The sequence below is a fragment of the Nomascus leucogenys genome, chromosome 5, assembly GCF_006542625.1.
Source record: "Nomascus leucogenys isolate Asia chromosome 5, Asia_NLE_v1, whole genome shotgun sequence".
NCBI classification, from domain to species: domain Eukaryota; kingdom Metazoa; phylum Chordata; class Mammalia; order Primates; family Hylobatidae; genus Nomascus; species Nomascus leucogenys.
In genome coordinates this window covers 57455662-57478468 of record NC_044385.1, presented here as the reverse complement: position 1 = coordinate 57478468, position 22807 = coordinate 57455662, and the positions used below count along the sequence as shown (strand labels likewise).

The following is a 22807-nucleotide window of genomic DNA, read 5'->3' as shown; positions in this document are numbered from 1 at the left end:
TTTTATATTGTATTTGGAATTTTTCTTGAAAAATAACTTGATACTTAGGAGATAGTATCTTCTAACAATGAGCACTTTTATTTGGTGCCTGAAAGAGTTAGCAGTCTAGGACTACATTAGTCTATTTTCAGTCTTTATATTTGAAGCTGAACTGCAGTCCCTACCAGAGTCAGTATACTTCTTGTTCATATTACTGTTAGAGGACTGCTCTTCAGGGTCTCAACCAGAAGTCCATGGGCATTTGCTTGCATCCTTTCCTGTATCTTCCCTGACATTAGTGGTTTCTAGACTGTAAATTTTTATCTCCTGAGCCTTACAAGGCTATCAGAAGCATCATTCATCTTCTTAATAGTCTCTTTTGTGGGAATGAACATATTTCTTTGACTATCATTAAATTCTGAGTTAGTTTGTTATTTACTTGTAGCATATAGATTAATTTTATGTAATTATAGTTTTGCTTATAGTCTAATGCTAGTGATATTCTACTTTTTCATTTATTTAAAATAATATGAATCCTTTTTCTTTCTTTTTAAAAGAAATGTTTTGTAAAAGGCAGTGAAAAGAGAATCTGTTCAGATTGAAGCAAGGCCAAGGCCTTGATTCTTCCCAGCTTCCCTCCCTTTGCCCCTTATTGCTCTTTTTTTTTTTTCCTTGAGATGGAGTCTCATTCTGTCGCCCAGGCTGGAGTGCAGTGGCATTATCTCGGCTCACTGCAGCCTCTGCCTCCTGGGTTCAAGCGATTCTCCTGCCTCAGCCTCCCGAGTAGCTGGGACTACAGGCACCCACCACCACACCTGGCTAATTTTTGTATTTTTAGTAGAGACAGGGTTTCACCATGTTGGCCAGGCTGGTCTTGAACTTCTGACCTCAAGTGATCTGCCCGCCTCGGCCTCCCAAAGTGCTGGGATTACAGGCTGAGCCACGATACCCAGCTTCCCTTATTACTCTTGAGTGATCTTACTAAAATTTTAGGAGTCTATGAAAGTTTTGAAAAGTCGTCTTAGAGAAACTCATATTAAAAGCTTTTAAACATTTGGGGCATATAGAAAGACATACTAAGAACATAATGAGCACCTTTATCCTCTACTTGAAGAATAAAACACTAGAAAAGTTATAGCTCCTTAAATACATTTCTGTGGTAGAGGAGATAAGACACCCCACCACCCCCAACCATGTTCTAATCCCTGAAGTTTTTGAATGTGGCAAGGGGATATTAAAGTTCCAGATGGAATTATGGTTTCTAATCAGCTGATCTCAGAAGAGGAAGATTATTCTGGATTATGTAGGTTGGCTCTATATAATCACCAGGGTGCCTAAAAGTAGAAGAGGGAGATAGAAAAGTCAGAGAAGGAGGTATGACAACAGAAGCAAGGTCAGTGTGATATGTGAGAACTTGACCCACTGTTTCTTGCTTTGAAGATGGAGGAAGAGGTTCATCAGCAAAAGAAGTGTGGTGGCCACCCTTAGAGTTGGAAAAGGCAGGACAGTTGATTATCCCCTAGGGACTCCAGAGAAGAATGCAGTCCTGCTGGTACCATGATTTTAGCTCAGTGAGACCTATGCTGCGCTTCCTACCCATAAATCCATAAGAATATAAATCTGTGTTTCTTTAAGACAAGTTTGTGGTCATTTGTTATAGCAGCAGTAGAAAACTAATACACCTTCCCTGATCAATGTAGATCTCTCACCCTAGAAATAACCAACATGCTTGTGTTATATTTTGTATGAATGCCTTTATACTTCTATACCATGTATAGATGTATGTATCCCTAAAAGACATGCATTGCTGTGCATGTTTAAACATCATAAGAATGGTATCTAATAATGCTTATTCTGTAACTTAAAAAAAAGTGTTAGCACTTGCTAACTAATAGCATTGTTTTTTGTGAAATACACGTTGACACATGTAGCTGTACCTTACTCATTTTATTGCTATCAATTCCATTGTAACTTGTAAGCTTATTTTCCTCTTGATGGATGTTTGGATTATTTGATAAGCAGATATACAGTTGTTGTTGTTGTTGTTTTTAAAGAAACCAGCATTTTAAAATTAGATTTCCCATTAAAATCTTTATTTCTGGCTTATCCTTAAACAGTTGGTACATTTGTAAACAATTTTCTAGAGTTGTGCTGTGTAGTGCAGTAGCCACTAACTACATGTGTCTGTTTAAATAAAATGAAATAAGATGTAAAGTTCAGTCACACGAGCCTTACATCTGGTGCTCCATACTGCCATGAGGCTGGTGACTACTGTATTGGACAGAGCAGACATAGGACATTTCCATCTCTCAGAATGCTGTGTTGGACAGTACCAACCATAGTTGGAGGTATAGGTAGACACCAAAGTCCTCTTATCACATGTGCATCTTTGACCCTTTCTCTAATAGAGGGAACTTGGGACAGGTTTAAATCCCAGCTAGCTCTGTGACCTTGGCCAAATACCAGACCTCTCTTTACATCAGTTTTCTCATCTGCAAAATGGGCCACTTGGCTGTTATCAGCATTACATACGTTAATAGATAAGATATGCTTTCAAAAGTAACTGGCATATTATAAATGTACGTAAGTTTTGGTCACTGTTAGTATTATATAAATTACCTTCCTAATCTTGGTAGATATTTGAGTTTGCTATTCTACCTCTAGTAACAAGTTTAACAACTGAAGTTTTTCTGGGCACTGAATCTTCTTCAAGTCACCACCCTTTCACCTTTTCTTACAGGCATATCTTTTAGAAGAGTTGTTTGTTCATACTGCTTCTAGTTCCTCACTTTCCATTTCCTCTTCAGCCCACTCCAATTTGGCTTCTGCCTCCCTAATTCCACTTAACTGCACTTGCTAATGTCACCATAAACCCATTGAACACTTACAGAGACAGTATCACGTAATGGCTACAAATTCAGGTTCTGGAAGCTGCCTGGTTTGCTAGCTGTGTGACCTTGAACAAGTTACTTACCTTCTCTAGACCTTAACTTGTTCAACTATGAAGTGGGGACAAATAAAGAAGCTTTCTTATAGGATTGTTATGAGAAATAAATGAATTAGCAGTTTCCTGTACTTACGACAGTACTAGGAACATAGTATTTAGGAAACACCTCCTGTCATTATCATCATCATTATATATATATATATATATATATATATATATATTTTTTTTTTTTTTTTTTTTTTTTTTTTTTTTTTTTTTTTTGAGATGGAGTCTCGGTCTTTCACCCAGGCTAGACTGCGGTGGCGTGATCTTGGCTCACTGCAAGCTCCGCCTCCTGGGTTTATGCCATTCTCCTGCCTCAGCCTCCCGAGTAGCTGGGACTACAGGCACCCGCCACCATGCCTGGCTAATTTTTTATGTTTTTAGTAGAGACGAGGTTTCACCATGTTAGCCAGGATGGTCTCGATCACCTGACCTTGTGATCCACCTGCCTCGGCCTCCCAAAGTGCTGGGATTACAGGCATGAGCCACTGCGCCTGGCCATCATTTTATATTTTACCAATTTTTTCCTGAAATATTTTCTTCTTTTAGCTTTTGAATTATTATACTTTAGTGATTTTCATTTCATATGTATGGCTTTTTCTTCTCATTCTTCTATGAGAATTCCTTCTTCTACCCCAAAGTTCCTCATAGCTGGATCACAAGATGCCTGGATTCCAGACCCTCTTTTTCTCTCCCTACATTCTCTCCCTAGGTGTTATCCCCCAATTCTAGGCTCGAGATACCATTAATGTGCTGAGTACTGTCACATTTACATCCCAGCCCAGATATCTGTTCTGTGTTCAAGACCGTAATGTAAAATTTACCATCTTACCATCTTTTTATTTTTTTATTTTATTTATTGATTAATTTATTTTTGAGACAGAGTCTCACTCTGTCGCCCAGGCTGGAGTGCAGTGGTGTGATCTTAGCTCATTGCACTCTCAGCCTCCCAGGTAACTGGGATTACAGGCACATGCCACCATGTCTGGCTAATTTTTTGTATTTTTAGTAGAGATGGGGTTTCCCCATGTTGGCCAGGCTGGTCTTGAACTTCTGACCTCAGGTGATCCACCTGCCTCGGCCTCCGAAAGTGCTAGAATTACAGGCATGAGCCACTGTGCCCAGCCTTACCATCTTTTTTAATATATAGCTTAGTGGTATGAAGTACATTCACATCATTGTGCAGCTATCACCACCATCTATCTCCAGCTTTCTTCATCCTGCAAAACTGAAACTATCTACCCAGTAACTACTAATTCACCTTTGTCTTCTCCCCTTGGCCCCTGTCCACCACCATCTGCTCTCTGTGTATGCATTTGACTACTCTAAGTACCTCATATGAATGAAATTGTACAGTGTTTGTGAGCCCTGAGTTTTCAACTTGTTCCCTCTATGTCAGCAGTCCCCAGCCATTTTGGCACCAGGGACTGGTTTTGTGGAAGACAATCTTTCCATGGACTGATGGGGACGAGGGGTGGTTTTGGGATGATTCAAGTGCATTACATTTATTGTGGACTTAGCCCTGAGCTTGTTTTCCTGCAACTAGATGGTCCCATCTGGGAGTGATGGGGGACGGTGATAGATCATTAGACATTGGAGTCTCATAAGGAGTGTGCAGCCTAGATCCCGTGCATGCAGTTCACAATAGGGTTTGTTCTCCTATGAGAATCTAATGTCGCTGCTGATCTGACAGGAGGCAGAGCTTAGGTGGTAATGTGAGCTATAGGGAGTGGCTATAAATACAGATGAAGCTTCTCTTGTCTGCCGCTCACCTCGTGCTGTGCAGCCCAGTTCCTAACAGGCCATGGACCCTTATTGGTCTGAGGCCCTGGGGGTTGTGGACCTCTGCTCTACATCGTATTTCCCTCAGTTTCAATTTTTTCTTCACATAGCAGCTGGTTGTGATCTTCTCAAAGTTACTTTGTTCAAATCTCTCCATTGGCTTTGCATTGCATTTTATGATTACTCAAAAATCTTCGACATGCCCGTAAATCCTGGGTGACTTGTGCTTTGCCCTCCTCCCTACCCACCCACAGCATCACTTTTCATCATTTTGTCCTGTTCACTATGCTTCAGCTTGATTTTCAGTTCCACTTAAGCAAGCACCAATCTCTTTTTTTTTTTTGCCTCAGGAAGCTGGTGTCTTATAGACTGCGGATTTTTAACATCTATAACAAAATCTTGAAAATGGTAGCTGTGCATTAAAAATGCTTGAATAAATGGACTCACTGTATATTTTACTGAAAAAAAAAAAATGGGGCAACCTAGCAGTGATTTTTCTCATCCTGCCTTTTTTCACCTTAATTCTTTGTAACATACCTTGTGAAAGATCTCACATTTTCTTTCCTTTACCGTATATTTTTGTTCTTCTCCACTTACTCTTCCCCTACTTCTTTCTCTTTTCTTTCTTCCTTCTCTTCCCCAAATAAATAAAAAATATTTATTAAGTTCTCGTTTGTCTGTTAGGCTGCATTTGGCTGCAAATAATAGGAAATTCTGACTCAGAGTGATTTAAACAGTTAAGAGATTTTAATATCTCACAAAACCATTAAGTCATGATTTCAGGCAACTTCTAGTTACATTACTGTAGCCACAGTACCTCATTGATGTCACTAAGATTCCAGATTATTTTCCTCTCTGTATCTGTTATCCTTAGCATCAACTTCATCCTGAGAACAAGTCTTTCTCATGGATGCAAAATAGTTACCACAGGCAGCGGGGCCATGTGATTCCTGAGAAAGTAAGCCTTCCACTTCATCTCCCTCTCTTCTTCACCCTCCTCCTCTCCCTCTCATTCTCTTTTATGGTAATAAAAGCTTCCCCAGTAGTCTTTATCTCATTATCATTGGCCAGAATTGGTTCATAGCCTATTTCTGAGCCAGTCAAAGGCAAAAGAAGTAAGATTATCTTTGGATCAGTCTGACCCATTGTCTTTTGTGGCACATAGTTACATTGGGTAAAAGTAGATAAGCCTGGACAAAATCAGCATTCTATGAAGAATCAGGAAGAATGGATATTGGGTGGTTAACCAGTAGCATCTGATGCTAAGCTCTGTAATACAAATACTTGTCACTGCCTCGTGAAGGTGAGAGGTGAAGCCAGCTGGACTTCCTGGGTCGAGTGGGGACTTGGAGAACTTTTCTGTCTAGCTACAGGATTGTAAATGCACCAATCAGCATTCTGTAAAAACACACCAATCAGCACTCCGTTTCTAGCTAAAGGATTGTAAATGCACCAATCAGCACCCTTTAAAATGGACCAATCAGCAGGATGTGGGTGGGGACAAATAAGGGAATAAAAGCTGGCCACCCCAGTCAGCAGTGGCAACCCGCTTGGGTCCCCTTCCACACTGTGGAAGCTTTGTTCTTTCATTCTTCACAATAAATATTGCTGCTGCTCACTCTTTGGGTCTGTACTACCTTTATGAGCTATAATACTCAACGTGAGGGTCTGTGGCTTCATTCCTGAAGTCAGCGAGACCATGAACCCACCAGGAAGAACAAACAACTCCGGATGCACCACCTTGAAGAGCTGTAACACTCACTACGAAAGTCTGTGGCTTCACTCCTGAAGTCAGCGAGACCACGAACCCTCCAGAAGGAAGAAACTCCAGACACATCTGAACATCTGAAGGAACAAACTGCAGACACACCATCTTTAAGAACTGTAACACTCACCTCAAGGGTCTGCAGCTTCATTCTTGAAGTCAGCGAGACCAAGAACCCACCGGAAGGAACCAATTCTGGACACAAAGGGGTGTCTCCTTTCTAAGGTCTGCTCCTCCTTGTGTGCCCTCTTGCTTCTGTGCTCATCTCGTTTTGATTCTTCATGTTTCTGGAATGTGAGCATAGTACTGTATTGGTACTCAGCACTGTGTACATTTAATAAATTTCCTTAGAAATTTCCCTTGTTTAATAGCTTCAGATGTCGCTTACGTACAGTGGATTCCTGCGTCTGCAGTTTGCATCTTGGTCTCTAGTCTTCATTTCTCTACTTCTTCACTGGATATTTCTATGTAAATGCTGTTATATCAAGCTCATTTTCTCCTGAAATCAATTACTTGGCTGTTTTTGACACATTATTTTCACCTTCCATCCAGTTAACTCCCAGGTCAGATTGGTTATTGTTTCACCTGGAACATGAATTTGTACCTTCTATTATTTTTATTTCATTCTTTTCACTTAGATTGTGACTGCCTTAAAGGCAAGGGCTTGGTAGAGTTTTTTCTTGATATCTCCATCACTAGTCATAGTACGTAGCACATTATAGATGTGTATATGTACTTAGTACTATGTGCTAAGTACTAAAAATGAAAAAGAGGCCTACTACACGTGATAATCTCAAGAAGGGTGGCAAAAACGAGATGGAAAAGAGATGAAGAATTGATAATTTTTTGACTCAGACTGATTCTTAAGAAATGGATAAAAAGTTTATTAACTTTCATGTCGAGTTGAATGTGAAATAGGGGCTATTATTAACATAAATAGAGAAGTAGGGAAGATGTGTTTGAGTTTTAGACATAAGTTTGAGGTGCAGGTGGAACAGTAAATAGTGTCTAGTAGTTTAATTGGGATACGGGACTAAAATCCATTCTCCTTTACACATTTCAGGGAATTTGGTATGTAGCAGGCTATGCTTGGGAGATTTACATGTGTTACCATATTTAACCTCCAAAGTGTATGTTAATAGTATCACTTTTCAGATGAGTAAATGAACTTCAGAGAGATTGAGTGATGTCATGAAGCTGTTGATTTGAGGCGAGTGACTTGATGTAATTGTTGTGAGTGAATTGAAGTAAGGTGGAATTGGGGATAAGGATGCCTGTTAAATATCTACTCCTTTAACTCAGAAAGGAGGTGATGTGGACAAGGGGTGACAATAGGTCGGAAAACAGGGATTTGATAACTGAATAGATAGATGGAATAAAGGAGAAAAAGAAAATGATGTCCAGGTTGGGTAAATGATGAATCACAGAGTTGGGCAAGTTTTGAGGGTCTAACAACCAGGTGACTGGATTGAGAGGGGATAGGACAAAGGTTTAGCATTTCTAAGCATGGAAGCAGATCCCTCTGGACTCTTCTGTTACTTTCACTCCAACCGCTTTGCTAATTCAGAGTTTTAAGGCTGAGGAAAAGATCTCTGAGAGCTGTTGCAGGTGTTAATTTTCTATCATGCCATGAGTGGCCATCATTTTAACCTCTTATTCACAAGATATTTTTGACTTTATTTAATTTTTTTTTCTTTTCCCAGATTTTATTTTGGTGATAAGGCTTACAAAATGATTTTGTCTAGATTGTCCTACATATAACTTTCAGAATAGGTCTCTTCTGAGAAGTAACAGTTACTAAGAACATTTCTAAGTTTCTGTTAACATCATCAATCTAAATTCTTTGCTTTTAGCTCAATTTAAAGAAAGAAATCAAACATTAAAATACAAGTTAACTGTAGCTATGGCTAAATTTTGGAAAATTAGGTTACTGGGATGAAATAGTTTTGATGTTTGTAGTTCTTTATAGGTCTGTTTCATCTCTAAATCACTTAAATTCAAACAGATACGTAATTGCAGAGTTGACATTCATGCAGGTGTTTTCATTCTTAGAATTAGGTGTATATGTATGTTTTCATCTTGAGATTGTAATAATAGGAATGAAGACAAAAGTTATCCATGGAGTCACCATGCTAGACTTGCAAGTCCAGAGACATGTAATATAGGAAAATTTGGCATTGTAGTAGTCCATGCTCTGTAGTCGTAAAAATATACTCATTATATTCGGATAACTGTCTTCTGGCAATTGATCTTTTCTCCAGATGTTTATACAAGACAAATTTTATAGGTGCTTAATCACAAATACTGTATTAGTAATACATGATACAGATTATTTCTGTATGGTCTTTTATACAATAATTGTCATTTAGAAGTATTTAGCTCTTTAAAGGTATAAAAAATCAATTTAATATTGCTAGCAAAGCTCATCAAACATGTAGGAGATATTAATGTCTGTTTTTTTTTTAGTTGAGAATCTAAATTGATTTATGCCTGTTTTTATGAGCTAGTTGGAAATTAATTTTTCCCACTACCTTTACATTCTGGGGTTAGTCTAATTCTGATAATCACTGATATTTCTCTGCTTTTCTATAGTCTGTTGTGCTTTTCCTTTTGGCTTGAAAGCACTCAAAGTGTGTAATTTGTTAAATCATAGTTTTTATACACAATTTAAAATTTTCACCTCTTATTTTTTAGTTTTATATAAAGATCATAGATATGTGAATGATACAAATAAAACTTGAAACTTTAGATAGTCTTTTGTAAGGTCTGTCATCCTTTGTGTTGTTCGTAGAATATATAATAACAGCTTTAAGTGAAAGGCTTCTGACAGCTTATGCCTCTGTTCATTGCCAGATCAGTTAGATGAGCACTGACAAGAGCAGGGAGGAGGATGAATCAGTGTGTGTGTGAGTGTGTGGTGTGTGTGTATACACATGTATTAATGATAAGCAAAAATAGTCTATTAGCTCATGTAGCTAGGGGAGAGGATGTTCCTTCATTACATTATCTATTTATGGCTATAATGAAGCTACCTAAGACAATTTTAAATGATAGCAATTTGTAAAAGAGGTGATAGTCACATTTCTTTCCTCTCTGTGGAACCAGTTTAGCATTGTGGTTGAGGATGTTTTCGGAATCTGACTGCCTGGGTTTGAAGTTGAGGCTTGCTTTCTAGCCATGTTACTTTGAATTCTTTAAGTCTCTGTTTTCTCATATAAAATGGGAATAATAATACATTGTTGTAAGGTCATTATTACTAAAAAATTGCCATTTTAAGGACAATCAGGATTCTGGGAAGATGGCAGAGTAGGAAGCACCAGGAACTTGTCTCTCTCTATAAAACCAGTTGCACTGGCAGAATCTGTCCTGTGTAACATATATTTTGTAACCCTGGAGTCTGTTGAAGGCTTGTAAGTTCCAGGGGAAGATTTGGAAGTAAGTTGCAGTTAGTTTCAGTCGATTTCACTCTTAGCACATTAGTTCTTCCAGATATTGGGAAACTGTGCTCTGATCACTGATTGTTACTTCTGATCAAAGAGGTATAGGCAGCCAGGCACGTTGGCTCATGCCTGCAACCCCAGCACTTTGGGAGACCAGGGCTAGAGGGTCAGTTGAGTCCAGGAGTTCTAGACCAGCCTGGGCAACACGGCGAAAGCCTGTCTCTACAGAAAATGTAGAAACTTAGCTGGGCATGGTTGCACATACCTGTAGTCCCAGCTACTTGGGAGACTGAGGTGGGAGGATCACCTGAGCCCAGGAGGTCAAGGCTGCAGTGAGCCCTGATTGCACCACCGCACTCCAGCCTGAGTGACAGAGTGAGACCCTGTCTCAACAACAACAGTTTTAGAGAGATATAGACAAGGAGATGGGTAGTCATCATTGTTCCTCCTCCCATTGTTGCAAACCCCTTTCCCTCTATCTAGAGTCACTTCTGGCAGATTTTAAAAGCTGCCACCTCTTTATCCTTTTTTAGAAAAGGGCATTCAAGTCTAGGATATTCAGAAACAACTGCATATATGGGAAGTATTAGAAAGTGACTGCTCATGCCTAGGGAAAGGTGTAAAGGCTCAGAAAAGACCTGAGAAGACTAAGTTTACACCTCAGGCTCATCCTTGGTACAAAGACAGTCTCTAGCAAAAACCTACACACAGACACGCAATAACAAAAAGTAGCAAACCCCAGGGAAGAAGAAGAATCTGATTTCTAGAGTTACTACATTATTATATCCAAATGTCCAGTTTTCAACAAAAATCACAAGACATACAAAGAAACAGGAAAATGTGGCCCAGTCAAAAAATAAATAAACACATATTCCTTGAAAAAGACCTGATGGCAGGTCAACTAGATAAAGACTTTTAAACAACAGCTATCTTAAACATGCTTAAAAAATTAAAGGAAGATGTGGAGAAAGTAAAACCAAAAACAACAAAAAAGATCTAGAAACAAAATGGAAATGTCAATTAAGAGATAGAAAACCTAAAAACCTAAAGGACAATGGAAATGGTATCAAGTATGAGGAACAGAAAGAGAAAGGGTTGAAGAAAAGTGAACAAGCTTTAAGCGACCTGTGTGACTCCATCAAGAGGACCAACATATGCATTGTGGGAGTTCCAGAAGGAGAAGAAGTGGAGAGAGAGCATATTCAAAGAACTGATGCCTGAAATCTTCCCAAATTAAATCAAGAGACAAAGAAGGAGATTATATATTAGTACAAAATTTACGACAGCAAGAAGATAAAACAATGATAAGCATTTATGTACCTAATGACAGACCATCAAAATGCATGAAAGGAAAAAACTCATAGGGAGAGATAGACAGTTCTGTGATAATGAAGTTGGAGACTTATACCCCCTCTCAATGATGGATAGAAGATAAGTAAGGAAACAGAGGACTTAATAAACTAACTAGATCTAACAGATACATTTAAGAATATTCTACCCAACAAAAGTATACACATTCTTCTCAAGTACACATGGGACATTTTCCAGGATAGGCAATATGTTAGGCCACAGATTGAGTCTCAATAGATTTTTAAAGATAGATATCATACAAAGTATATTCTCCAGCCACAATGGGGTAAAGTTAGAAATGAGAGACAGAAGTAAAACTGGACAATTCACAAAATTGTGGGAATTAAACAACACACTCTTTAAACTTCTATTGGTTCAAAGAAGAAATTACAAGATAAATTAGAAAACCTAGAGACAAATGAAAATGAAAACATAACATACCAAAACTTATGGGACACAGCAAAAGCAGTAGTAAGGGGAAAGTTTATAGCTATAAACGCCTACCTTAAAAAACAAGAAAGATCTTAAACCAACAACCTAAGGAGCTAGAAAAAGAAGAACAAACTAAACCCAGAGCTGGCAAAAGGAAGGAAATAAAAGAGTAGGGGGCAGAGATACACAAAATAGAGAATAAAATATATAGCAAAAATAATAATCCCAAGAGTTTGGTTCTTTGAAAAGATCAACAAAATTGGCAAACCTTTAGCTAGGTGGACTAAGAAAAAAAAAAGAGCAAACTTAAGTTGATAAAATTAGAAAAGAAAGTAGGGATGTTATTACTGATTCTACAGAAACAAAAAGTAGTACTTTTATTTATAAGAGTACTATGAACATAGTTGTATGCCAATAAATCATATAACCTAGATGATCTGGACCAATTCCTACAAACAAAACCTACAAAGATTAAATCATGAAGAAATAGAAAATCTGACTAGACATACAACTAAGGAGATTGAATCAGTAATCAAAAAGCTCTTGATTTAAAAAAAAAAAAAAGACCAGGACCTGATGGCTTTACTGGTTAATTCTACCAAACAATTTAAGAACTGATACCACTCCCTCTAAAACTTTTCAAAAAAATTGAAGTGGAGGAAACACTTCCTAACTCATTCTGTATGAGGCCAGCGTTACCCGGTACCAAAGCCAGACAAACACTATAAGAAAAACTACAGACCAATATCTCTTGTGATCATTGTGCAAAAATTATTCAGAAAATACTAGCACCCCAAATTCAACAGCGTATTAATGGGATTATATTCCATGACCAAGTTATTTTATTTATTTTTACCAGTTTATTATTACCTTTTATTCCTGAAATGCAAGCATGGTTCAACATATGAAAATAAATTGTTGTAATATACCACATTAACAGAATGAAGAGAGAAAGACATGTTCATCTCAATTGACACAGAAAAAATCCTGACAAAATTCATCACCCTTTCATCATAAAAACAAAGATGGAAACAAATTATAAATGAACAGAAACTACCTCAACATGATATGAGCTATACCTGAAAAACTCACAGTGAACATTATACTCAATGGTGAAAGACTGAGCACTTTTCCTCTAGTACCAGGAACAAGGCAAGGATGCCAGCTTTTACCACTTCTGTGCATTATAGTACTGGAAGGTCTAGTCAGAGCAATTAAGCAAGTAAAATATTTAAAAGGCAGATTATATAATCTTATATATAGAAAACCTTAAAGATTACACACATACAAACAAGTAATAAACGAATTGAGCAAAGTAACAGGATAAAAGAGTATACAAAAATCAGTTGCATTTCTGTACACTAACAGCAGTGTGAAAAGATTATGAAGAAATTCTATTTATAATAGCATCAAAAAGAATAAAACAGGCTGGGTGTGGTGGCTCACGCCTGTAATCCCAGCACTTTGGAAGGCCAAGTTGGGTGGATCACCTGAGATCTGGAGTTCGAGACCAGCTTGGCCAACATAGTGAAACCCTGTCTCTACTAAAAATACAAAAAATCAGCTGGGCCATGGTGGTGGGCACCTGTAATTCCACCTACTCAGAAGGCTGAGGCAGGAGAATTGCTTGAACTTGGGAGGCAGAGGTTGCAGTGAGCCGAGTTTATGCCATTGCACTCCAGCCTGGGCAACAAAAGCGAAATTCCACTTAAAAAAAAAAAGGAATAAAATACTTAGGAATTAACCAAGAGGTAAAAGTCTTGTTCAGTGAAAACTGTAACACATTACTGAAAGAAACTGAAGACATAAATCGATGGAAACATATCCTGTGTTCATGAATTGGAAGATTTAATTTGGTTAAAATGTCAAAAGGACCCAAATTGATTACAGATTCAGTGCAACAACTATCAAAATCCAAATGGCTTTTTTTTTTTTTTTTTTTTTTGCTTAAAACGAAAAAAACCCATCCTGAAATTCATATAGAATGTCTGGGGACTCCACATATTCACAGCAGTCTTGAAAAAGGAGAACAAAACTATAGGACTCACACTTCCCAATTTCAAAATTTATTACAAAGCTACAGTAATCAAAATAATATGGTACTGGCATAAAGTCAGAAATGTAGACCAATGGAGTAGAATAGAGAGCCTAGAAATGAACTCTTGCATATATGGTCAAATGATTTTTTTATAAGGATGCTAAGGCCATTTAATGGGGAAAGGACAGCCCTTTCAACAAATGGTACTGATAAAACTGTATATCCACATTCAAAAGAATGAAGTTGGACCCTACCTAACACCATATACAAAAATTACCTTCAAATGGATTAAAGATGTAGATGTGAAAGCTAAGACAATAAAACTCTAGCCAGGTGTAGTGGCTCATGCTTGTAATCTTAGCACTTTGGGAGGCTGAGGAGGGAGGATCTCTTGAGCCCAGGTGTTTGAGACCAGCCTGGGCAAGATGGCGAGACCTTGTCTCTACAAAAAAAATTAAAACAAAAACAAAAACGGCTGTGTGTGGTAGTACACACCTGTAGTCCCAGCTACTCAGGAGGCTGGGTCGGGAGGATCGCTTGAGCACAGGAATTCAGTGCAGCAGTGAGCTATGATTGTGTCATTGTCTTCCAGCCTGGGCAACAAAGCAAGACTCCATCTCTTAAAAATTAAAAAAAAAACAATAAAATTCTTAGAAGATAACATAGGGCAAAAGTTTTGATTTCTTGGATATGGCACAGGCAATAAAAGAAAAACATAGACAAATTGAACTTCATGAAAATTTTAAGTTTTCTTGGATCAAAAGACACTATCAACACAGTAAAAAGGCAACTAACAGAATGGGAAAAAATGTTTCCAAATCACATATCTGATAAGGGATTAATAACCAGAATAAATAGAGAGCTCCTAGAACTCAACAACTAAAAAACAACCTGATTCAAAAATTGGCAAAGGACTTGAATAAACATTCCTCCAAAGAAGATATACAAATGGCTAAGAAGTACATACAACGATACTCAACACCACTAACTATTAGGAAAATACAAATCAAAACTACAGTGAGGTACACCTCACACTCATTAGAATGGCTACTATAAAAAACAACAAAATGACAGTTGTTGGCAAGAATGTGGAGAAATTGGGACTCTTGTGCACTGTTGGTGGCGATGTTAAATAATATAGCCACTGTAGAAAACAGCATAGCAGTGTCTTAAAAATACAATTACTGTATTATTCAGCAATTCCACTTCTGGGTATATACCCAAAAGAATTCATTCAAAGGAGGCCTTCAAAGAGGGATATAAATCTCTGTTTGCATATATCATGCAAATATATGAATACTGCATGATAATAGCTATTCATAATAGCTAAAACATGGAAGCATCCTAAGTGCCCATTGAAGGATGAATAGATGAGCAAATGTGTAAGGAACATTAGTAAGCCTTAAAAAAGCAGGAAATTCTGACATATGATACAACCTGGATGAATCAGGACATTTTGCTTAAGTGAAATAAGCCAGTCACAAAAAGAAAAATACTGTATATTTCCACTTACATGAAGTACTTAGAATAATTAAGATCATAGAGACAGAAAGTGGAATGATAGTTGCTAGGAGCTAGGGGCATGGGGAAGGGGGAGTTAGCGTGTAGTGGTTATGGTTTCTTTACACAAGGTGAAAAGTGTTCTGGAGTTGGATGGTGGTGATGGTTGTACACATTATAAAGGTATTTAATACCTTTGAACTGTACACTTAAAAATGGTTAAGAAGGTAAATTTTATGTTAATCGTATTTTACCACAATTAAAAAATGGAAAAAAAGTGACAATGTGTGTAATAAGCTATGTAAACTATATAACTATGATATTTTTTCTTTATGAAACTCCCGTAAAACTGTTCTAATGGCCTTATAAGTTAAAAACAGTACTTTGGGCAGTCAGTGAGCCAAGTATAATAAGAAATTATCTCATCTTCCTCTTTTCTCTTTCTCTTCTATATATACATGTATATCTTTATGTAGCTTTATATCTGTCTATATGCAGATATGTAAATGTATATATTATATATGTGTTCATATTTATGCTATTTTTTATATATTTACCTGTGCATATATGTATAGAAAGACCATATATGAATACCCTATTATACATACTTAGAGACATGTAAAATAGATATTTTATATAAATAATTGCAGAGCGCATGTGGTGCTGACTTCAACATGTATCTTAAATGCCTAGTATCTTGACATACGGAAAATTCGGGATAAATGTTATCGTCATCTTATAGAAATCCTATTCCTGGTCTTCCTGCCAGGAAGTCCCACTGATTGAATATTTGCTTGCAGAGAAATGGGCCGTTTGGTGTTCTGGAAAGTTAGAGGCAATGGTGTTTTTCCAACTATTGGGAAATGACGTGGTTTCCTCCCCTCAAATAACACTGAATTTGGTTCAAGAATTAGGAGAACTTAGGGCTTATAAATTTATTAGAGTAATTTTTTTTAAAGAATGGTATGAAATTCTCAAATAGAAAAGGTTAATATTAACATTGCTACAAGACTTAAGTTTGATGACCTTAAATGACCCTGCCTTGTGAGATTCACTGGCTGCTGGTGCTCCCATTCATTCACCCCCATCCACTGTGACATATACTGATCTTTTCTCACTCTGTGTGGTTATTTCACTTTTGGTAGGATGTTACATATTTACCTAATTACAGTGAGACCTTAATCCACTTCTATCTTATGTGTAATTGGGGGTGGGGTGGTGAGTGGGAGGAGACAGGGAAAAAGGGGCAGGTTTCTTCTTGCCAGTTTTTAATTCATGAGAAACACTCTACCTGTATCTGGGACTACTATTAGGCAGCCAAGGTGAGTTTATCACTTCCTGTTTACACTCGTGCTAATTTATATATTGAAAATAGCAAAAGTTACAGTTTTGGTACTTACCTGACTTGAGTTATTGACAGTCACTTCTTTAGTAGTCTTCCCTCCAATCTTGATCCCTTCCAATGTGTACTGCTTGTTGCATGATTTTTCTGAAAGTCTGATCAGGTCTTGTTAATTTTATTGTGTTTAACACTGTCAAATATCTATGTAATTCAACTGAAATTTTGTCAATTTTATATATCTTTGGCATTTGCCAAATTTGGCTCTCCTCACTATAATTTTTTTTCTATAGAATTTTAGGAATCCCTAATTTTGTATTTAGATAGCGGTAGTTCCATTTAACTGGATGGTTGATTCTTGTTTGTTTTTTGGGCAATAGGTGCATAGAATTGAGTTGAAAATACTGCTCGATACATGGCATATTATCATTGTCAGTCTGTACAAGGCCCTACTTTGTTCTTCAATTTTCATTCCTTCATCTCTGTCTTAGTCTGTTTGGGCTACATCCACGTAGAGTGGGTGGCTTAAACAACACACATTTAATTTCTCCCATTTCTGGAAGTTGTAAAATCCAAGATCAAGATTCCTGGTGAGGGCTATCTTCCTGGCTTCCTTTCTTCCTGGCTGTCTTCTCACTGTGTCCTCACATGTTGGAGGGAGAGAGAGAGTGAGAGAGAGAGAGGGAGAACAAGCAAGCTCTCTGGTTTCTCTTCTTATAATGGCACTAATCTCATCTTGAACACCCGACCTTCATGAACTCATCTAAACCTAATTACCTCCCCAAGGCCCATATCCAAATACCATCACATTGTGGGTTAGTGCTTCATCATATGAAATTTGGGGGGAGACAGTTCAGTCCAGAGCACTGTCCTCTTCTCCCATTATATTAGGCCCTCATTCTCATTTGTTCAGCGTATGTTCTTCCAGCCCACTTTCCAACCCAGATATCTTTATTTCCATGCTTGTGTCCATGAAAATATAGTTTTGAGTGTGGTTTTAAATTTTTATATAAAGAATTCTGTAGTGTAAGTCTCATTCCTTTAAATAAAATTTTTCTACTCATGTATATGCAGGTTCAGTTCGTGACTTTTGACCATGTATTCTCTTTAAATGTATCTTTAAGTGCATATACCACAGGTTATCTATTTCCAGTATTTGCCTCTGCAAAGATGGTACTTTTTGCAGCTATATGAAACCTTTCCTGTGTTGTATAATCAGCAGAGGCATTGGCTGTCATAGGAAATACACATGCTGTACTTAATCACTATGCCAGACTGGTCCCTAACATGTTTGTACCAGTTTGTACTCTTAGTAGCAAGGCCTGTGGAATAGTAACCATTCCTCCATATGCTTACCAATTTAAATGAGAACCATTAAGTAATGTTAAATATTAGTGTTAAAGGATCCTGGAAATAATTGATATAGAGTGCAAGAGTGAGAAGGTATATTAATTTCTTTAAATAGAAAAGTTTGTGGTCAGATATTTTTGTTTATAAACTCAGGCATTTGTTTACAACCTCAAACATTGTGTTGCTAATGGTGCAGTAAAGACTCTCCATGTGAGAGGCAGAGTTGTAATGATTTTAGATCTCATCTTATTTTTTCAACAACTAGCATTCATAAAATATTTACAATTACTGAGTATTGTTGATGGGGTAGAAAGTAACTTTGATTTGGTGGCTATATTACTAAAAAGAAATGTTAGAAAGTCGATTAAGGAGACAAAGACATTTTTAGGATGTCTGATTAGCACATCACTCTTGAGTACTTATTTATAGTAACACTTGGAGTATAACATGAACACTTCAGAAATGTTCAGGTGCATTCACATGCCTGAATGTAATAGTACTTTTAAGAAAAATATGTTTCAGGCCAAGTAGAAATAAATTAGGCAGATCTATGAAATAGCAGGAAATACTAACCATTTGAGTGCAAAAGTATTCATGTACATTAATTTCTGTTTTTAGGGTTGCCCATATCTTCTAGCATGAGTGTTAAGGAGAAAAGAATGATTATAAATTATCAGTGTCAAAATATGATTCTTGAAGATCCAATAAGTTTAATTTTTTTTTTCTTAATAGAATTGTTGTTAAGGCAAATGACTTTGGGAAGATAATTTAAGAAAGACTGATTGGTAAGTAATTTAATGGAAAACCTCCACATTCTAATTCTGATAATGTACTGTAATTTTATAACTGAAACAGACAGGAAAAGACCAAATGTTTCTTTCAACCTCCAAGACAAATATTTTTTTAAGCTCTGCTGTTTCTCCAAACAAGGTAAAGATTAATTTGAAGTATAAACCTGGCTTGAATTTGATGAGATGATGCTAGGAGAAGTATTCATTACAAGAAGCCTTGCAACTTCTTGGAGCTTGGCATCTGGAGCTGCCAGGAAACTTGAAAGTAATTCCTGTTGAATCTGTCTTGTTCAGTGCCATATCTCAGAGATTATAACAGTGCCAAGCACAGGAACTTCCCCAAAATTGCCAGGAAATTCCCACAAATCTAGAATTAATAGTTCTAATAATCTTTTGAATAAGCTTACATCATTAACTAAAAAGTTACCTAGTATATTTCATTTGTCAGAATGATCAAAAAAGCAGTATGTGTTAATATGGCAAGGGACCTTAAACAAAATGTAGCATGACTAGCTAGAATGTGCTCTTTCAGGTTTTACCTCATTTAAAAGAAAGTGTTGTTTAATTTGCTCTGATGCATTGTAATCTTGTGTAAGATTATTGGGCATGATAAATGATAAATGCCACCAGGAGTGCGCCTGTAGCCAAAACTTATTAGCCTGCTTTAGCAAGGGAGAGCTCACGCCAGATGAAGTATGAGGTATCTCGGTAAGAAGAGAGCAAGTTCTTTATAGGGATTTGGCTTGGGCTGAATGATTCTGAGGAAAGACTAGGGGAAGTAGAACAGATCTGGATTGGATATTGTCATGAAGTGAGGTCAGTTTGGGAATTAGGTGCTTCATTATTCCGTTTGGGAGGAGTGAAGCAGGGCTGGGTTCTCTTGGTACTGGCCATGCTACTGATCTGTTAGGGAAATAATAATATGATTATCAGTGGGATTCATTTCACTTTCTCATTCCCTCCTTTTGGCCAGATTCAGGATATTCAGATCATTGTTTAACGAAATACAGATCTTTACCATTGCTAGGAGATAGGAGATTATTAAGACAACCTCATCTGTTGTTAGACTGAAGTCAGTTCTTTATGTATACCTTTTGTTATTAAGGTTAGCTGTTGAGTCATCTGAATGAAAAATGGCTTTACACATTTAAGGTTCTGGAGGTCACATTTGAGTAATTTAACACTGACAAATGCTGAGAGATTATTAACAGAGTTTGTATTCTACTTCTAAGCCAAGAGCCATGGTCCTTAAGTGTGTTTTTGGTGTTGACAGAAACTTTCCTAAGTATGACATCATAGGGGTATCTGTCCTGTTTACTATTTTTAGTTTACTATTTAAAGAGTTGCTTAGTAGTTAAATGTAATTGCCCAGGAACTAGAGGAAGCTGAGTTGCACCCAAAAGAAAGTGGCTACAATCTCAACCATTGGTTTGATTGCGTTATTTTAGTTAAATCACGAGCAAATTGTAGCCTGACAAGAGACTCATACACACAGTGACTAGGGATGCACAAAGCAATATTATGGGTAAGGTCTTACAGGTACCGTTGTTGGAGTTAACAAGTGCCTGTTAACAATTCAGAAATTTAAACCAAAGGAAAGACAATAGCTTGGACACAAAATAAGAGCATACAAATTAAAGCATGATAATTTATGGTTCTGGCCATCTAGATCTTTGTTCCATGGGTCCTGAGTAGAAGCTGTCTCTTTCATTCCTCTTGATCCAGAAGTCTTGGGTAGAAGCTGTATCTGTCTCTAAGATCATCTTCTTCTGGAAGATTCTTAAGAATGTTTAGTTTGAGGTCTCTGGCTGGGGCAGACCTTTAGTAATTTGAGGATCTGTTGCAGTGCTATAAGTCAGAGCCAAGGTGTTTTACTGCTGCATTAGTTGTTAACAGAGTCTGGCAAAGTCATTGGAGCGTGTTCAAGTGCAGTCTTTGTCTAATGATGCTGCAAAAATAGCCAGACACCTAATCTACGACCATATACAGCTGATAGTTGTTTCCATCAATGATAAGATTCAGCAGCCCTGGAAAGTTATTATCTTAACTAGAATTAATAGAATGGAAAAGACTGGATCATCTATTGGCATACAATACACAGATTCAGTCAGTAATTATGCAGGGGGTTAGACATATTATGAATAGTGAGGAATTTGACAAATCTAGGTGGCCCTTTAGTTTCTATCATCAAGTGTACCTTGATTGTCCATGATTAATAAGGATATTGAAATCTAGAAACAAAAATCAAGTTGAAGTAGTTATTGTACCAGTTTTTGTATATGAGCATGAGTTTGCCTTTTTTCAACTTAAAGTACATAACCATTGAAGATATATTCATTAATAAAATTTGCATATAATTGATTTATAGAGCCCAAATTTCTCTTGTGATTTACCAAATAATTTAGCAATAAGAATTTTTATAATTTTGAATTAAATAACATTGTAGTAATGTTGACCAAATCTAATTATTTCTATTATCCTTCCTTTTTTAAGGTAAAGGAGTAAATCTTTGTGTTACCTCGTGGCCATTCCAGAAAATTTAAAGATGTTTTAGGCGTAAAATACGTTTTATTAGCTTTGTTATTCTGAATTTGGGACCTAAGTCTAGAAGAGTTTTAAATGATACAATTGTTAACCTGAGTCATGATATCCAAGGTAAGAAATAGTTCTAGGCAGTTTTTGAAAATAAAGCAAGAACAGCCAGGTGCAATGGCTCATGCCTGTAATCCCGGAACTTTGGGAGGCCGAGGCAGGTGGATCACCTGAGGTCAGGAGTTCGAGACCAGCCTGGACAACATAGTTAAACACTGTCTCTACTACAAATACAAAAATTAGCTGGGTATGGTGGTGGGTGCCTGTAATCCCAGCTACTCGGGAGGCGGAGGCAGGAGAATTGCTTGAACCTGGGAGGTGGAGGTTACAGTGAGCCAAGATTGCGCCACTGCACTCCAGCCTGGGTGATAGAGCCAGATTTTGTCTCAAAAATAAAAAGAAAGAAAATAATGCAAGAACAATAATTGTTAGGACCTTTAATTGTTTTAAATAATGAAATTTTATTAAAAATGATTTAAAATATGGCTAAGGCCCAAGAACATATATTTAAGAGCCATCTTTTTTTTTTTTTTTTTTTTTTTTAAATCTTTTGCTTTCTTTCCCTAGTTGGAAATACTGTGGTCATTAAAAATACCAAAGATACCACACCAAAGCAACTTAGGCTGTTCATTTAACATCTCTAAAGCATTCGGACCAAACTGGTTTATTATCTTGCACAGCCACTAAGATTTTATGTCATAGTCCAGCATTCTCACTGACTTTTCCCCCTTAATAATCATCATACCTCAGCATGCAATGGCAGTTGTTTGTGATCTTACACATTATCGCATATTTAAGATAATTAAATCTTAGACCTACACATTAGCCTTTAGGTAATTCACAGTTCTTACTATATAACTAAACACAGTGATTATGATTATTTCAGCTGTTTTGTTTTCCTTAAAGCATGTCTTTTTCCATGAAAGAAGTAGTGTACCACTTTACAATCTGGTGCAAGCTCCTTGATCTGGTTGACTATTCCAGAATATTTTCCTATCTTTGCAAGTGAAAATTTAATTCTCCAGAACAGGCTCCTACACAGAGCTTAAACCCTAAACCACATCTGTTGACAATGTAATCAATATATAATGATTTTATACAATGCAGAGCTAGTCTAGAACTTCTAGCTTGCAAAAGTCATTTTGAGATGACCAAAGGTCTCCTGATTACTGATCCCTTTCTAAGTGATTTGTTACCCATCCCCACTGGAAGCTTGTAAAATGTAAAATGTACTGTTTGTCTCCACTTTTCTGAAATAATGTAGATATTATATCTTGGGATAGGCCTATTTTCATTTATTTGTGATGGGAATTTGGTAGACCCTTCCAGTTTTCGAAATTATGTCTTTCAATTTGGAAGTTTTCTTGAATTGCTTGAACTGCTCCTCCAATTTTCCTATTTTTCTTTTGTCCCTCTCTCACTTTGTCTCTTACTATTCTGTTCTAGGATATCTCCTCCAC

At 37.0% G+C, this 22807-nt stretch overlaps 1 protein-coding gene across 5 annotated transcripts in view; it reads left to right on the top strand.

The window, feature by feature from the left end:
• Positions 1 to 22807, top strand: part of CDK8 (cyclin dependent kinase 8) — a 155789-nt gene that overhangs the window by 51802 nt on the left and 81180 nt on the right. The window contains exon 1 of one of the 5 annotated variants that reach the window (XM_030813209.1): positions 16588 to 16597. The exons of 3 other annotated variants lie outside the window; for them this stretch is intronic. The gene's annotated coding sequence lies outside the window, so the exon portion shown is untranslated. Of the gene's footprint in view, positions 1 to 16587; positions 16598 to 18464; positions 18750 to 22807 lie in introns of those variants that run through there. One more of the 5 variants, XM_030813208.1, reaches the window with a different exon arrangement.